Source organism: Pinus tabuliformis, chromosome 1_1, assembly GCF_031772625.1.
Source record: "Pinus tabuliformis cultivar Carrire ecotype Pingquan chromosome 1_1, CPIR1, whole genome shotgun sequence".
Lineage (NCBI taxonomy): Eukaryota > Viridiplantae > Streptophyta > Pinopsida > Pinales > Pinaceae > Pinus > Pinus tabuliformis.
Window position 1 is genome coordinate 965,543,308 of NC_142297.1, and position 19,306 is coordinate 965,562,613.

General features: G+C 40.8%; 1 protein-coding gene and 1 non-coding gene across 3 annotated transcripts in view; one reads left to right on the forward strand and one right to left on the reverse strand.

Moving 5' to 3' along the window:
* The window catches only part of LOC149217708 (uncharacterized), a 369,289-nt gene that overhangs the window by 48,716 nt on the left and 301,267 nt on the right, over window positions 1–19,306 (reverse strand). The gene's annotated exons all lie outside the window — the stretch shown is intronic.
* Window positions 932–1,013, forward strand: TRNAS-AGA (transfer RNA serine (anticodon AGA)). The gene has a single exon. It is a non-coding gene; the product is annotated as a tRNA-Ser (tRNA).

A 19,306-nucleotide genomic window follows, 5' to 3' on the forward strand; every position in this document is an offset into this window, starting at 1 on the left:
CAGAGGATGGCAGGAGATAGTTACCCTTATAGGTGATGTCAGGTCAATAGTTTATCAACACGCGACAGTTGGCTCAAGAGTCAAAACTATCCAAGGAAGATATTGTTATGGCTCTGATTAGTAACCCACGTGTATTGTACAAGAACTTAATGGCCTCTGTTGGAAGTCAAATGGAAAATATCACAATGGGAATTGTGAGTAGACAACTACTTCAAGAAAAAAAATAAGGCACAAGAAATAATGAAGTTAGAGCAGCAATCGGTTTTTTTTTTTTTTTTTGGGCTGAGTCATGAAAAGAAATCAACGACTCAAATTTAGAAATTTTCAGATGAGAAGTTGGACGAAATCATAAAATTGAAGCTAAAAGATGAAATATCCTAAACAGCCTCAAAATAAAGTTATGATTGACCACCACAGTACTCACTATAGTTTCGAGATGGCCAAAATATGAGTATAAACTGTATAAAGCTTCCGGTGTTCAGTCTAGAAAAGGAACGTTCCAACAGCTATGAATTAGAAAAAGAAATGAACGGTCAGGCTTAGGAGATTAAACTGTGATGCGGAATTTCTCATGAAAAAGGAAAATTGTATCAACGAACTTTTGGTAAAATCCCTGACTCACGCTCGGTATTGTCTACCATTGGAATGGGCATATAATAGCAGATGAGGTGATATTAACAAAATATAATAAAATCGAATCTCACCAGAGTTAAGTTATCAAATTAACAAAACGACAGACCAACATCTTGTTCGTGATTAATCATTATACCACTTCAGTGTATTGACTCGATCTTTATTTGACAACAGGGATACGGTTGAAACAGGACATTATTAGCTATGGTTCTTTGGTAAGATTTCGTGATGCGTTGTGAGACGTCGCGAGTTCAACCCTAAACCTGCCAGTTTGACCTCTGACCTGTGCACGTCGCGAGTGGACGTGCCAGAGTGGTTATCGGGCATGACTAGAAATCATGTGGGCTCTGCCCGCGCAGGTTCGAATCCTGCCGTCCACGGCGCGTCTTCGTTGACGTGGTTGCACCGGAGTAGTTATTGAAGTAGCAAGTTTATTTTTCATCGAACTGGGCGTGCTGTGTCGTGGGCTCTGCTCGCGCAACAGAGTTCGAACCGGTGACCTCCTGGCTCCTCTGTCCTGTGCATTGACTTTGAATTTCCACGTGTCCTGCTGAGACACTGTCACATCGCTTGCAAAGGCCGTGTTTGACAATAACTTCATAACGCATTTTGGATGCGCCCTCGATGATACTGTTAAATCGCGTAATTTGACAGAAGTTACCAATGGAAAAATTAATTCCACAAATTTCCCGGCTATCCGACGTGCCTGCTGACAAAATATTCCCCAATTTTACTATGACCGCCGCTACTACCCGCCAATTCTAGAGTTTCATTTTTTTTTTTAAAGAATTATGGCAGAAATCTCTACCAGGCGTCTTGGTTCTAACGAATTTTGGTAAATCGGCAAGGTTTTCGACAGAATCTACAATAAAACATGTCGCTTAAGCCCGCACTCCAAACTGTTCCGAATTTATGAGCAATTAAACGCGTTTACTTATTCAGATATTCCTTCAACTAATTTTCTCTGACGTCTAACGAGCTTTTCCCTCTAAAAAAAATCGCAACCAAGAAACTGGAACCTGATTTCGTCATTATTTCCAAAGCTTCTAACGGAGACTTGGAATATCTTGCAAATAAGGGTTTCGGGCATCAAATCTGGTACCAGGAATCTTGCGGAACGCTAGGGCACCGAGATTTCGCCTTGAAGATGATTCGCAGACGGGGTCCATAAGGTCGAAAGGGTTTGAACACTAGCTCTGATACCATGTGTAGTAATCATAAAATTGAAAGCGGGAACCACAAAAAAAATGAATTGCACTTACCTGCACTGCAATCTGATTCCGCGAAGTTGACGATGCTACTGCTGTTTCACTCCAATTACCCAGGGAGACCAATTCCACCCAACCTGATTGAACAAAGATTGGCTGCTCAATCCAGCAAGCTTCTCACAGAAGCCCACTGACCCCCGTGCCCAGAATCCTCAGACCGATTGAAGCTCTTCCAATGGTAGACCTCTTTCACTGCTCAATTTCCTCCTCCTGGTTTCTCATTCCCCTGTTCCAGCCCCCTTCTCGGTTCAGACCTTCGGTTTTTATCTGCGGGCCTGGCGGTGGCCGCCCTCCCGCATGCCACCACCGCCTTCCTCCCGGCTGCCACGCTTCTGTCCACGTCTCTCAGACCAGAAGCTACTCCTGTCGTGCTGTATGGCTCACTCTATTACGTTTTATGTATTAGACTTTGGTTATCTAATTTATAAAGTTTGTTTTTTTATATTTTTATTATGATTTACATATATATTTTAAATATGATGTTTCATTAATTTAAATATAAGGTTTATAACTTTATGTTAATTATTATATATATTTATTTCTTAACATTTATAAATGGGTCATTACAGTCACTTGGAGGATAGACTGAGGGAGACTAGTAAGTTCAATTTCTAGAGTGGGGTTCGCTGAGAGATTGAACCAGTGGTCCGGTGAGCAATTATCCTGTAGATACCTCCTCATCTATATGGGGTTTGACCCTAACCCCTCCCCCAGGTGCAGGTTGGCCCAACCAAGATGCATAGTATTTTGGCGTAAGGATATACGCCAAGGCATGTAGTGGAACATTAAGTTTACTCCACCATGTACACACACAATTGTGAATCAGTGTATACAAGTTGGGAACATCTTTCTGAACAATATCTTTTATTTGCCCCAACATGGTATCCATCTACTCATACACCTCCCCAATCACTAGTTTATCTGTATCTACAAACTGAATCATGTGATAAATGGGCTTGGTGAATTCCAATACTTGCCTCACACATGCCCAGAACTAACCATCAAGAGTGGTCTCCTCCACGTGTTCAAAACCTTGCTTGTTAGTTGCATTTGTAGCCCTTTCCTTTAATACCTATTAGTATGGACTTGACACCTGCTAGCCAATGACTCTCTTACCTTCAAAAGGCACCTGAAGGTGAGATAATAGCTAGCAAATCTAGTCTTCGCAATCTTCAACAACTCCAATCTTGAGTGACTACAGAAAAGGCCATGGGTATTGCTATGGTTTGTAATGAATTTTATCATTTCTTTGCCTCTGATGTACAAATCACCAATCCATTTGTATTGTTGGCTTTTTTCCTTAATAATATCATGCATCAGAAGGTTCATTATGTGAACCAAACACCCAAACCAAAATATGTTGCGGTATTTATGCTCAATAGTTGCTCCCGCTGCCTTATAATTAGGAGCACTATCAGTGATGACTTGGATGACATTGTATGGCCCAATACGTTCAATTGTTTCAAGTAATGGTTCTGCAATGTTGATGTCAGTCTTGAACTTGTCTGAGTAATCATATGTTGAAAGAAAGATGGCACCACTGACAGACACAGCAAGAACTCTTATCAATGGCTTGCCTTTTACATTTGTCCATTCGTCAAATACAATGGACACCCTGTTGATTTGGGGTAGCATCGGATGTTCTCTAGCCACGAAACTTGGTGGAGAGGCTAAGGCACATGAGATCTCCAATACCCAGAAAGGGTTTGGGTAGATTCTAAACAGTTTATGTGAACCAAACACCCAAACCAAAATATGTTGCGGTATTTATGCTTAATAGTTGCTCCCGTTGCCTTATAATTAGGAGCATTATCAGTGATGACTTGGATGACATTGTATGGCCCAATATGTTCAATTGTTTCAAGTAATGGTTCTGCAATGTTGATGTCAGTCTTGAACTTGTCTGAGTAATCATATGTTGAAAGAAAGATGGCACCACTGACAGACACAACAAGAACTCTTATCAATGGCTTGCCTTTTACATTTGTCCATTTGCAAATACAATGGACACCCTGTTGATTTGGGGTAGCATCGGATGTTCTCTAGCCACGAAACTTGGTGGAGAGGCTAAGGCGCATGAGATCTCCAATACCCAGAAAGGGTTTGGGTAGATTCTAAATAGTTTGGGAGATATTAAAATAATTAAAATTTTTAATGTAATCCCTAAGTCTAAACTTAGGGAAAATAAAATATTAATGTCAATTAATATGAAAGTTTGAAATTGTGTTAGAATGGTCAAAAGTCATGGATCAAACCAAATCTAATCTTAGCCGTTGATTACAGACTTAATCTCAGTCCTTGATTTGTCAACAAGAAAAGTATAAGAGGAGGCTTGAGGGTCACTTGGAGGATAGACTGAGGAAGACCAGTGAGTTCAATTTCTAGAGCGGGGTTAGCTGAGAAATTGAACCAGTGGTCTGGTGAGTAGTCAGGACGCAACAAGTATGGAACAGAGAGATAGGAGATCAATGCAGAGACAGAAAAGGCAGACGCAGGGCCAGAGGGAGCCACGCAGAGGCAGCAGAGACTGCGCAGAGCCAGCAGGGCCTGCGTCATCCACGCAGAGGCTGCATGAGTGACGCAGAAGGCCAAAGAGGTTGCGCAGAGTCTCAACAAGCTGACGCAGAGGGTTTCAAGCCACGCAGAGTCAGCAAGTCTGACTCTGGGTTCAGAATAAGTGCTAAAGAATTTGTCTATCTGTGGGTAAGCCAGTTTGGCACGCTGTTGTACTAGAAAATTGCTAAATAATAAAATCCTCCCTTGCTGCACTAATTTTCGCACATTGGGTTTTTCCGGAGACATTAGTCCAAAATATCTGTGTCAATGTGTTGATTCTTGTGCATATGTTTGTTTCTGTATTACGGTGTGATATCTGCAACAGTATTTATTTTAATATTTATTGAAGTGATTTCATGAATAACTTATGGTGGAATAGGTAGGAAAAGTAAATTGGCTACTGCAATGATAGAATCAAACATATGCCCATACAAGCCTTTCTTCAGTCTGCACACATGAGACTTCTTCTCATGAGTTTCAAAGCCCTCTGGTTGTTCAATGTATACCTCTTCTTCTATTACCCCGCTCAGAAATGTCGTCTTGACATCCATCTAATGGATCTCCCATCCCATCTAAGCTACAAGAGATATCACGGTCTAAGGTATTTACGGGGAACAGTTGATTATGGGCTCTTATACACCAAGGGGAAGGATATCAGGTTGAGTGGATTTACTGATGCAGATTGGGAAAGAAGTGCAGTGGATCAGAAAAGTACCTCTAGGTATTGTTTCAACATTGGATCAGGAATGACCTCCTAGTGCAGTAGGAAACAGAAGTCCATGGCTCTGAGCTCATCTGAGGAAGAATATATAGCAGCAAGCACAACTTTGTGCGAGGCCATATGGCTTAGAAAACTGCTGGTGAACCTATTCAGAAGAAATATGGAGGCCCCCAGGATCATGTGCGACAATCAAAGTTGCATCAAACTCTCTGAGAATCCAGTGTTTCATGATAGGTTGAAGCATATTGATATCAAGTGTCACTTTGTCAGAGACTGTGTCGAACGAGGAGCTGTACAGTTGAACTACACACCTACAGGAGAACAGGTGGCAGATATTCTCACGAAGGCCCTTGGAAAGTCAAAATTTGACTACTTCAGGGAAAAGATGGGGATGGTAAAGAACCCTTTTTAGAAGGAGAAATGAGTGTGTTGACAGCACGAATGAAGAGGGAGTTGCAGTGCAAATGCAGAGTGGGGAGAAAGGACCAGCAGTAGCATAGATGCAGAGGGAGTTGTCGTACAGATGCAGTAGTGGCAGTAGCATTGGTAGCGCCATGGCCAGCAGTACAAGATACAACAGTGCAGAGGATGTTGGGCAGGAAGGCTTAGCATCAGCACAGGAACCAATGTCGGATGATCAGGGTGATGCTCAGTGAGGAGTATTGCCAGAGCACATTCCTCGCTAAGAGGGAGTGTTGATTTTGGGTAGCATCGTATGTGCTCTAGCACGAAACTTGGTGGAGAGGCTAAGGCACATGAGATCTCCAATACCCAGAAAGGGTTTGGGTAGATTCTAAACAGTTTGGGAGATATTAAAATAATCAATATTTTTAATGTAATCCCTAAGTCTAAACTTAGGGAAAATAAAATATTAATGTGAATTAATATGAAACTGTGTTAGAATGGTTCAAAAGTCATGGATCAAGCCAGATCTAATTTTAGTCGTTGATTAGGGACTTAATCTCGGCCATTAATTTGTCAACAAGAAAAGTATAAGAGGAGGCCTGAGGGTCACTTAGAGGATACACTGAGGGAGACCAATCAGTTCAATTTCTGAAGCAAGGTTAGCTAAGAAATTGAACCAGTGGTCTGGTGAGCAGTCAGGAGGCAGCAAGTACGGAACAAAGAGACGAGAGATCAATGCAGAGATAGAAAAGACAGACGCAGGGCCAGAGGGAGACACGCAGAGGCAGCAGAGACTGCATAGGGCCAGCAAGGCCTGCGTCATCCACACAGAGGCTGCAAGAGTGACACAAAAGGCTAGAGAGGTTGCACAGAGTCTCAACAAGCTGACGCAGAGGGTTTCAAGCCACGTAAAGTTCAACAGGGCTGACATTGGGTTCAGAAGAAGTGCTGAAGAATTTGTCTATGTGTGGGTAAGCCAAATTGGCACCCTGTTGTACTAGAAAATTGCTAAATAATAAAATCCTCCCTTGCTGCACCAGTGTTCCCACATTGGGTTTTTCCGGGGACATTAGTTCAAAATATCTGTGTCAATGTGTTGATTCTTGTGCATATGTTTATTTCTGCATTACAGTGTGATATATGCAGCAGTATTTATTTTAATGTTTATTGAAGTGATTTCATGAATAACTTGTGATGGAATAAGTAGGAAAAGTAAATCAGTTACTGTAGTGATAGAATTTTCACACACCCCATGCTCAGTCCAAGAATTTGTCATTCTACTTAAAGAATGTGATATTTTTGCTTTTTCATGATCAAGTCCAACGGTTCTAGCCTTGTCATACCCAGGGCTCTTGTATCCTTTAGGGGCATCATTTATGGCAGAAACCATTTCATGCCAATAATGTAAGCGAAGAACATTGAATGGTACCCACATGCATAGAGAAATTAGTAAACTTTTGAATCCACATCATTCCTACACCATTCATTAAGGAAAACTGATATGGTTCTATGCATTAGAGAGATGTTTGGTGACCCTGTGCCTCCATATCCACTGCCATGGGAGGATGCTGAAGGAGTTATTTGTGCATGTGATTATGAGCTTGGTTCAAACTTCAAACAAACCCTTTGATTTTTTAGATTTGTATTGGGCTTCCTCCTCTTCCCTTATGTATTTGGCTCTATCTGCTGCTGACACACCTGTACAGGTTTTGATTCCTATTTGTTTATCTCCATCCCATGGTCTTTTCCCACAGAGGTGCTTTCTGTCATGGGTGTATGAACCTGTGTAATTATTGTTGCAATGGGGGCAGTGAAATTTAGTGGTTCCACCCCCTTTCCCTACTTCAGGGCTATTAACATATTTCCACAATGGGATTTGGTCTTGTTTAGTTTTTTTAGCTAACTCATGTTCACTCTCCTCCAGCTCCTCCTCACCAAGGTACTCCTCTCCGAGGTTTTCATCAAATCCACTATAACCCACTTCTTCATCCCCTTCTTCATTTTCAACCCTCCTTTTTCTACTCTCCAACACCATAATAACCAAAAAAGGAACCAAGAAGAAGAAAATGCAAAGCAATATAACCATGATGTTTGAAATTTGAAGTTTTGAATTTACAAAAAAAAATGGAATGGGAAATAGAGAAAAAATTATTTATTTATTTGGCAATGAACTAAAAAAAATAAATAAATAAATAAATAAAATTTGCTAGATTAGAGTGTAGATCCTACCTCTTTGGCCTCCAATCTCCCCTTGCAAGCTCTTCAAACACCTCCAAGCTCCTCTCCTTGCTCTCCAAACTCTCTTGCTCTCTCTCACTTAGGATGAAGTGAATAACGAGAGGGGAGAGGGTTTATTTATCCCCCCACCTTCCCTCTCTCCCTTTTTCCCTCCCCTTCCCTCCCTCTCCAGGCCGACGTCGCCCCTCTCTTAGTCGCACAGGCGTTCCTCTCCGCCAATCGTGAGCGATTTTTCCAACTGGGGAGCATTCGGGAGCGATTTGCGGGGGAGCGCCCCCCCTCGATCTTGCTCCCAATTCGCACTCCCGACCACTCCCCAGTTGGAAAAATCGCTCCCAGAGCGACGGGAGTGATGCTCCCTCCATCGCTCCCAAAAAAACTAGGGAGCACATTTTTTAGGTCGGGAGAGTGAATTGGGAGCAACCTCGACTTCATTGGGGAAGACTCAACAAGGAAAATTAAATTTCAAAAAGAAAAACAAAATCCTATTTATTTGCCTCACACCTCCCTCATTGAGAATTTGTGACCATTTGGAGTTTTGGAGCAATGTTAAAGTATTGAAAAGCAGTGATTTAGAGTGAGCTTGGAAAAACATATTTCGTCTCCAATGGTTCGGAATCCTTAAAATAATTTTTGTTAATTAAAATTAATTTTTTATGTATTTTTTTACTACACTGAGTCATTGAAATCAAATAGGTCCAAGTTGAACTGAGACTGAGTCCAAGTTAACCCTCAACCAATTATGAATCTGATTCCAAGTTGACTGTCAACCGATTCTGAGTCTCAGTTCAAGTTTTAAAACATTGATTATATTCAAGCATCAAACATCTTGTAATTACAAACATACAAATTTTTCAAGCATGGGAAGTAGACCATTAATTTATGGAATGAAATAAGCTATTTTCCAATTGTCAACATGACCAAAGAATTATGTTGACAAAGTAGGCCATAGATCATAAGTTCTAAAATGATAATTAAGAATGGAGACTGAAAGGTCCAAGGGACATAACATTAAACTGGGTTACTTTCTATGACATATAAAGCAGTGACAAAGGAGGAAAAAATATTCTAATTTCTATCTACATTCCTTGCAACTTTGCACCGCAAGGTCCACCATGATCTCCTCATGAGCCTCCATGTGGTAGTGAAACCAAAGCCGGAGCCTAAGTCAAAATTGGAAGTAATTGTGTACATGGAAGTGGAATTAAACATGAATCCCCTGCTATTAGAGTCCCAATGAAGGCAACTATGGTAGTAGATGGGGGTGGCACCTCACTGTGACCATCATCATCATAAAGAGCACTCTCCAATTGTTGTCAAACCAATGCTCCAACCTCCAATTATCCTCGTCCTCTGGATTGTTATCTCAAGTCTTACATGCTTTATCCATCTTTCACTCCTCACTAATGTGACAACAATCACAAGTTGTAATGCACATTAGCCAAGCTCTTCGAACGATTTACAATCAACCTATTTCTTTTGACACTGCAGATGAAACAATAGGTGCTCCAACACCTCTCTATGTAAGAAGTGTTTACCACCTGTAAAAGCATCGGTGTAGTTGTAAGGAAGAACTTCCATTTAGGAGAAGACAAATTCCCTTAATCTCTAATTGTATGGTTGGTCCCAAATGCATGATTACCATTGATGTACTGGTTCAATTGCTTACATATGATATCACATTCCTCATCGAGGACAAGTTTGTCTAATGCTTCCATATGACCAGACTAAACCTCTAGATCTTGGTGTGGCTTTCTCTTCACCCCACCACCAAGTGTTGGTGCTTGGAACCATGACGTACAATAGTATTCTGCTATAAGCACATATGTGAAGGCATGTAGTGGAATATTTAACCTTTCCCTCCATTTTTCCACCTTTACACAAATATGATTATACAATTTCACATCTCGGGCCCAAACTATTAGTTTTGTAGCATCGGATAGGTGTTCTAGTCTTGACTTTGGTCAGAGAGGCTAAGGAACACTAGACGTCCAAAAACCATAAAATGTTTTAGGAGAAAACACCTAGAGATGGCTCAATTAATTTAATTGATCAACAATTAAATATTTCCTAGGTATAACTTACAAAAAGTGACTAATTAACAGCTATTAATTGAGATAGGTGAGAATTCTCTAGAAACTCACATGGATCGACTCAGAAATGATCTTAGCCATTGAATAGGATCTAATCATGGTCGTTGGTTCTCCAACGAGAGATTATAAGAGCAGGGCAATGGGGTTGAGTAGGACACACTTGAGAGGTCGATTTCCTTGGCAAATTGAGCATCCAGCAATTGAGCAGAGAGAGTTCAAATTAGAAGGGAAGCAGAGACAATGAGTCTAGAGGAAGATTTCCAGTTTCGGAGAACCAACAACAAGAGACTGAGTTAATACAATAGACGTTGCGCATGCAGCTTCAAAGTCGCAAATCGATTTGGTTGAGTAGGGGATCGATTCAGCTTCCAGAGGCCGGGAAAATTTTCCAAAGGGTCGGAGGATCACTTCCAGCAGTAGCAGCAGCAAGCAGGACGCCTAACTTAGAGGCAGATTCCAGGAGTGCAAGCTACATGTTGCGCAGCATCTGTGCAGAGTCCTGCGCAGGGGTTTTGGACGACCAGTTTTCCTGAGTGGTGTTGTGTTGGGATCAATGTTTTAAAACTCCGACTCCAACTCCGACTCGAACGAGGGTCAACTCTGACTCTGACTCGATATCGACTCGACCGGCTCGATTTCAATGACTTGGTCGTTGTAAAACATATATTAAATATTTATTTTTTATAAAAACACATAATTTTAAAGATTTTCATTCATGTTTCCAAACACACATCATTAGAATATAGATAGAAGACAACATATGATCAAAGTAGGCTCATGAATATATCCATTATATCAAAATGGCACCCAGTGCATTGTCCAATACATACACGATGATGATATAGAGATCAAAACAAAAACACATAACCAAGGAGGCTAGAAATGGCCTCTACAACAAAAATCTGTGACCAGTACTACTAGCTACTGCTAGAGTTGCCAACATCATCATCTGGCTTAGTGTTACTTGGGAGTGGGAGCGAAAACGGGGAGCAGGAGCGAAAACGGGATCGGGAGCGACATTTTGAGAAGCTCCCGGCTTGGGAGTGAATCCCGAAGGAGTTCGACAACCAATGTCACTAACATCAAGGTACATAGAGGGATTGGTGCTCTTGATTAAATACGAGTTCCATACCCTAATACATGACAAAATTCAATGGAAACATTGCAATCCCCCAATCCTGAAATCCTAAAAAACTGATAAGTCTGCTGGATTTTGAATGAAATCTAAAATTCTACTTTCTCCATATGAAATCCAATGAGGTCGGAACCACTCTCAAACATCCTGAGTCATTTCATGGTAATGTTAAAAATTTAAGTAAAAGGATGAAAATGAAGATTAAGGAGAATGTCACTTTTACTTTAAGAATTTAACATTACCATGAATAGCATATCAATACTAGGGATCAGAGTCAGACAGGGAAGCCTAGGGATTCCCCAAAAATAAAACAAATAAAAAATAAAAATCATTTTTTTGGGTTCACTAGCCGTTGTACATAACCCGGCCAGGTTGATACGGACTCAGCCGAGCCGGCCGGGTTATTACCGAGCCCGGTCGGCCGAACTGGTTCAATGGTCGAGTCACAAAATCCAAGGCTGGCTCGGACCAACTCAGCCAAGTCGGTTCCGAGCCAGCCGTTTTTTAAAACATTGGTTGGGATTGCCTATGGAGGAGGGAGAAATTCCCTCAATAATTTTGCCAGCTCTTCTTGCTAAGGATTGCTAGTTTTCGGCATCCAGATTCTACTCAGGTTATTCACTGCTGCATAATAATAAAACCCTCATATGTTGCACTGATTTTCCCACATTGGGTTTTTCTAGGGACAACTATCCAAAAATAACTGTGTCAATTTTATTGTGTGTGCTATATAATTTTCTCAGTTCCTACTTTTGCTTCTACGATATTTTTTATGGTGAAGAAATTGTAGCGTGATTTATTCGTTGTTGTAGTAGAAAATAAATTGCTTAATAATTAATCAATTAGAAGAATAATTTCCAGTGGTTGCAATTTAAGGAAATTTCACATGCTTTAAGAGCAGTGTTGAAGACAGATCATTGGCTCAGTGATGAGGAGAAATTTTACAGCTTCAGAGGGACTCTCTGAGCAAAATTTCTAGATATGTGCAGAGGGCCATCTAAGCAGTGTGAATTGTTGGGAAGAGGTCGATATTTAGTTGCAGATGGAAGAAAAATTTAATTTTGTCTAGTAGCAGTTCCAACAGGTAGTGGTGTTGTCAGGAAGTTATTCCAGTGAGCAGAACAAAGAATTCGTTGAGCAAATATGGGCACAGTTGGTTTGCAATAACAAATCAATGCTAGGTGGAAAAGAAAAGCACACACGGGGGGATTTTCTCAGAGGATTTCCAAATTCAGTTTTCTAGAGGAAATCTGTGATTTCCGGTTGCAGGTGGTAGTAGCAGCATGCAAAACTGCGCATTCTAGGAGGGAGTGCAAGTACATCCAAAACTATACAACTTGCTTTCATATATTTGAGATCATGCTTCTCTACAAGGTTTGCATCTGATCGAACCAAAATGTCTATGTTCACAAGATCCCACAAACCATTCATTTTCAAAATCATGGTAATTTTCTCCTTCCAAGGACTGGAATTACCAACCCCATCCAAAATGTCTTTATATCGCAAACTACTCAGTGCTACCATCTTCACAAATCAACAATGAACACGAAACCCGGCTGCAAAATTTAAAAATAATTGTATTGTTGTAAAAAAGATAAACTCATTTCTGCAAACCCTAGTGATTTTTGATCTCTCCCAGAGTTATCTAGAAAGCTTTGATACCATGTTAAATGTCCTAATACTATCCTAGATTTATTTTCTCACAACAATTTATTCCTAGCAATTTATTTAATTAATAAAAGAAATCATGAATCACTGAAAAATAAAATCATTGGTATTTTAACATCTAGAGATATATGTAGCGGAAATAAACTTAAGAGATCAATCACACATTGCAATAGAAATAATACACCCACAACCATTCTCCATCATTTATTAATCTATAAAATCAACGTTTCAACCCACAGAGAATTTACAAAGAAAAATATAGTGACTGGAACTTGCAACTCGATCCAAATGGAATAATTCGACCCAAGGAAAATTGACCAAAAGGAAATCGACCTATGAAGAAATTCGTCCTAAAGAAAATCAGCCCACCTCACACCAAAAAATCGACCTCTACACCTAACTCTCACTTGGCCTCTGCGCACTCACAACTCAGCCCTAAAAATCAGCCTCCCCAGCATCTGCACATCCTTCTCACTTCAGCGATTCGACCTCTCCAAATCCCAACAAATAGAACTCCTGGAAACACCCCAAAATCATCCTTGTATTCTTCATACTTCTCCACAGTCGAACTGAACCTCACGCTTTAGAGAATTCACTGACTCATTCATGAGAAAATCGCTTTCCCAAGAATGTGTTAGTTGCCTCTCTCTCTTGTTCCAATGTCTTCACCTCTTCGCTAGACTTCTTTTATATTCTTCATTAAGACCAAATCCATAACCATAATCTCCCTTCTAGAAGATCTTGAAGATCAATGTTTGAGATTATTTCCAGGTCACTTAAATAATTAAATTTTTTATCCTTAGAAAAGGACTTAATAGTCCACAATAATTAATTGGCTTTGATTATTTTACCTTTCCTAAGTTAGACATAAGAAAGAAGCCATAAATCACTTACTCCACCATGCAAGCACCTAAAGAGGCAAAAAATCATCTTTCACATGCTAAGACACCAAGCCTATGTAGAAGACCATCTGAAGCTACCACAAGCTTTAAAACGATTGAAGGTTGGTCATAGGATATGCGGCAAAATCCATAACTTGAGATGAGGCCAATTGTGCTAGTAAAGGTCACGTGGGGCAGCAGAGGTCATTGAGGCCACAGAATAAACCGCAAGAACCCACATAGAGAGACTAGCCTATGGTGGCCAACAAGGGTTGTCAAACCAACAACAAACAACACGGAAAAAAATGTAGTATTAGCCGAAGGTGTAGGATAGCGTAGTGAATAGCAGGTCTAGTTGGCCAAGTAGAGAATGGATCGGGAGGCAGGAAATCAACACTCAAACATAAAAGAAGAGGACAGACATCACGAGTGAGTGGAGATCCATTGTTTTGGTTTGAGGTAGTAGTCATTGTAGAGTGATCGTTGTGTAATAGGTCTACGAAGTTGTGACAAGCATCAAGTTGCGACGGACAGTAAAAGCTTGCAGGCACAAGTAAGTGCAAAGGAATAATTAGCTGATGGCAGCGAGGGGATGTTGGGTGAAAGTAAGCCAGCGACATAGCAGCAAGGGGATGTTGAGTGAAAGTAAGCCAGCGACGCAGCAACTTGGAAAAACCAGTGTTTTAAAATTTAGCTAAGTCGACCGAGCTGGACCCTTGCTCGGGCCGGCTCAGCACAAAACCAATGCATTAGCCAGTCTGTTATCGAACCGGCTGAATCGAGTTCGGCTCGACCGGGTCCGACTTAAATCAACCGAGCCAGTCAAACTCGGTTAGTGGCGCATTTTGGAGGGAATGCAGACTCCAAACTCACTTATTTTTTGGTTTTATGTTTTCTGTTTGCCCATCTAACCTCTCCCAAGCCTATAAAAGCTACCCAGCCCCCTCACATTTCCTCACAGCTATCTCATTGCATTTGTGTGAGAACTTATGAGGATTTTGTGAAGAGTTGTGAAGTTGGTTTTTGGAGCAGCAGTGACGAGTCTTAGGCAATCATTGGAGCAACAGTGAAGAGCTTCTTACGCAACCATTGGAGCAGCATTGAAGAGTTGGTTTGTTGGAGCAGCATTGTTGAGGTTAGAGCCTAAAGGTTTTTTTTTCACTTCTCAAATCTGCCTTTGCTTCTGTTTTTTTTTTTTTTTTGCAAATCTGAAAATTTAAAAGAGTAATTTTTGTAAAAAAAACTGAAAATTGAAGAGTTGTTTTTTTTTTCTTTTCATTTTTAGATCTGTTTCCTTTCATTTCCAAGTCCAAATATTAGAAAATGACTCCTAGAATGAAAGGTGTTGCTTGGGCCTATGCTAAGATGATTGATAATCAAATGCATTGCAAATTTTGTCATGGAAAAATGAAGGGAGGTCGAGGGGGCATTCATAGGCTGAAACAACACTTGGCTGGTATTAAAGGCCAAATTGCTCCATGTGCAACACCAGCAAAATAAACTCGGGATATTAGGAAGCAGTTGATAGAAAATTTTGAGAAGATTGAGCAAGAAAAAGCTAGGCAAAAAGAAATAGAGGTTGAAATTGGGAGGAAGAGTTGTACAAAACACATGATAGCTGCCAACCCCAATTTTGATTATGAGGGCTCTTCATCTATCCCTTGCACTGATGCATCCAACCCCTTTCACTATGTTCCTCCCTCTTTGGAGCCTAATCAAAAAAGGGTAAAGCTAAAATGAACAAGAAGGGTGATATCAAAAGTTATTTCACACCTTCTTCTCCCTCTGATAGTGCACATGATCCTCAAGCTAATAGAGATCAAATGTAGCCCACTTTAGATGACCATTGGAAGAAAGAATTGAGAGAAACTGCTTGTGATTACATAGCTAGATGATGGTATGATGTTGATATCCCCTTCAATGATTCTCGTTCACCATATTATGGACCTATGTTCCATGCCATATTTGCTGCTGGAAAGGGCTTCAAAGGCCCTACTATGCATGAGTTAAGGGGATCTCTTTTGCAAAAAGAGGATTTGTCCATTGATGAATATTTGAAATATTTCAAAAGCTCATGGGCAAAAATAGGTTGTACCATCATGTCAGATGGATGGACTGATCAAAGGAACCGTACCATTATAAACTTTCTTATATTTTGCCCATAGGGAACCATGTTTCTAAAATCAGTGGATGCATCTGATAGGGTGAAAGATGCACACTTATTGTTTCAGCGTTTGGATGAAATTGTTGAAGAGGAGAGGGTGGCTAATGCTGTTCAAATCATCACAAATAATGCCTCTAACTATGTTCTTGTTGGTAAAATTTTAGGAAAAACACAAAACCATCTTTTGGACCCCATGTGTTGCACTGGCACATTGCATAGACCTCATGGTTGAGGATATTGGTAAAATAGATTGGATCACGAACACTATAGAGCATGCCAAAAGTGTAAAAAAATATATCTACACTCACTCATGGATTTTGAACTTGATGAGGAAACACACAGGGGGCAGGGATATGATTAGGCCTGTTATCACTAGATTTGCAACTCATCTTTTGACATTGCAATCTATGCTTTCCCAACATAGAAACTTGCAAAGGGTGTTTTCTAGTGATGAATGGAATGAATGTCAATGGTCTCGCAAACATGATGGCAAAGATGTGGGAAACAAAGTTGATGAAGAGATATTTTGGAAAAAAGCAGCAGAGATTGTGAAGGTTATTGAGCCACTGGTTAAGGTGTTGCGGTTGGTAGATGGGGAAAGATTCGCTATGGGCTTCATTTATGAAGATATGGATCAAGCAAAGGAGAAAATAAAGGTAGCATACAACACTAGAGTGGCTAAGTATGGGCCCATTCAGGAAATCATTGATCAAAGATGGAACAATCAACTCCATCGCCCTATACATGCAACTAGGTATTTTCTGAACCCAAGGTATCTATATAAAGCTCTGGAGGCAGAATTTTTGACTAGGGAAGTTAAGGATTGTTAATTTTAGGTATGTTCTATGCTTAGAGCAATTTACTTCAATTTTTCATATTAGCCCAATGACAATATTCACATTAGCATGATAGTAAAGTGCAGATAGAACATAAACATAAATAGCAGAAGACAAGCCAAGACAAGAGGACACAAGATGTGGCACCAACCAAGGACAAACCCCAATGTGGGGAAACCCTTGATCAATTCTTCTTATATTATTCAATAGTTCAATAGAGAGAGAAATAGAGTACAATGATTTGAAGTCAATACTTGACTTGACAAATAGGAGATCAAACACCAGAGATCTTCACCATGAAGATGATACAATGAGGATGGAATTTTGGAACCAAGGACTGAAGATATGCAGCAGATGGTATGCATAAAACAGCTCAACCAATTACCCAAAATGCTGAAGCTTTCCTTCCATAAAACTCTTCTTCCTTTGTTACTTCACTGATCATCTCAAGGTTGCCCATCTAGCATCTTATATATCTTGTAAGGACTGAAGCATATCTTGGCAAACCTGATCACTGGTTAGGGCACAAGCTCTGAGTACCACAACAACCTAAACATATCCAATGGTCGACCTATTGACTGCGGTTAGCCTTCATACAGTTCCTCCTTCTGTACACTGCCTTGAGGGGATGTTATACTTCTGAACGCAACACTTAAATGCCTCCAACTATTGGCTATGGCCTGCGGCCTAGCCTAGCAGTGGATTGAGACTTAGGTCTCCTCAATTAGTGCCTCAATCAGCCCTTAAGCAACCAGACTTAGGCACCTCGATACAATGGATTCTTATGTCCAGCAACTTGAGATCAAGAACAGCTTTATCATGCCCAACACAATCCACGTTGTCACCTACAACAATATGGATTTATCATTCATCATGACAGTGGCTAGGTGACTGTAGTTAGGTTGCGTATTAGGCCTCCTTCTGGACTGCAACTAAGCCTTCTTATGACTGTTGTTAGGACTGCCTTTGACCAGCGGATTATGTCTCCTCCTGTAGCTGCATATTAGGGTCAAGTTGTTGTGGAATAGGATCACTCTCTAGCTGTGAATTAGGGCTCAATAGACTGCGGATTTAGGGCACCTTAGTACAGCGTATAAGGGCCTCTTTGAATAACGAATAAGGGTCACCCTTAACTGCGGATTTAGGGCACCTCTTGACCTGCGGTTAGGGCACTTTGGAACAGCAGATAGGGCTCTTTAGAACTGCAGATAGGAGCCTCTTTAGAACAGTAGCTAGCTCCCTCCTTGACTGCATATGGGAGCCTTCTCTTGACTGCGTCTAGGGCTAGGGTTAGATCTCCTTTAGGGCAGCGTATAGGTCTCTCCTTGGGTCTGCAATTAGGGCTCCTTCCTTCACTGCGTCTAGGGCTTCTCCCTCTTGATCTCTCTAGCCACCAAAACCCAAACGAGTGGAGAGAGATCTTAGGAGAAGTGTGTGTGAAAATGACTTGAAGACCTCTTCTATTTATAATAAAACGTTGAGGATAAGTTGGGGTAATTTGGTTGTTGGCCGACCTTGACAAATTGTCAAATAACATAAATAAATTCATATCTCCATGAATACATATCGGAATCGGATAATCGTTAGATCAATCCTACACCTCCCAATGAGAGGAGTCCAAGAAAAATATCAGTTGCCATAAATAAGAACACCCACATGGAGTTTGGCCCTAGTTGCCAATTTTAACAGAGATGGATTGATTGACTGCATTGATCACATGGTCCCTAAGGAGAGTGACCGGTTGGATATACCATAGTTTTACGAAATGGCCGAACCGAAACGGAAACGGCCGTTTCGTTCCGTTTCAAAAGCCTCCGCATTGACCCGGCCCTTGACCCGGCTCGGTTGACCGGGTCAGCTATGACTCGGCCGGGTCATCCAATGACCCGGCCGAGTCATAGCTGACCCGGTCAACCCGGCCGGGTCCCGTCATGACTCGGCCGTACCGATACAAACCGGCTGTGGCAGCGTATTAACCCAAAAAAAATGACTTTTTTGCTGTTTTTTAATAAAGTGCTGTAGGGTTTGTGGAGCTGAAAGGGTTATTGTGATTTGTTTAATGCTTTTGGGGTCCATTTCCCCTCCCAAACTCTATTTAAGACAGCCAAATGCTCTCATTTCACTCACAGCAGTCTTATGCATTTGAGTGAGAGTCTTCTTTGAGAGTTAGTGAGCAGTTCTTGAGCTTGTTTTGGAGCAGCAGTGAGGAGTCTTGGAGGAGCATTGTAGCTGGAGTGAGGAGCTTCTTGGGCAGCCATTTGGAGCAGCATTGAGGAGCTGATTTTTGGAGCAAGCTTGAGGAGGCAGTTTGTGCCTGGAGGCATTTTTTTCCACCTCTATAAATCTGTTTTTACTTAGTAAATTTTAGGTGCATATCAAGATAGCTTAGAGAGTGTTTTTAGTCAAATAAATGAACATTGAATCAATTTTTATTTTTTTTTTCATTTTCAGATTGTTTTCCTAGTCAAAAAATGGCACCTAGAGCAAAAGATGCTGCTTGGGCATATGTTGAAATGGTTGATGATGAGATGTGTTGCAAGTTTTGCCATAGGAAAATTAAGTCAGGTCCTGGGGGGATTAATAGGCTGAAACAACACTTGGCAGGGATTAAAGGCAATATTACTGCATGTAAATCTGAGGAAATTGGGGAGATTAGAAAGAATTTGTTGGAAAGCTTTGAAAAATTTAATGCAGAAAAGACTAGGCAA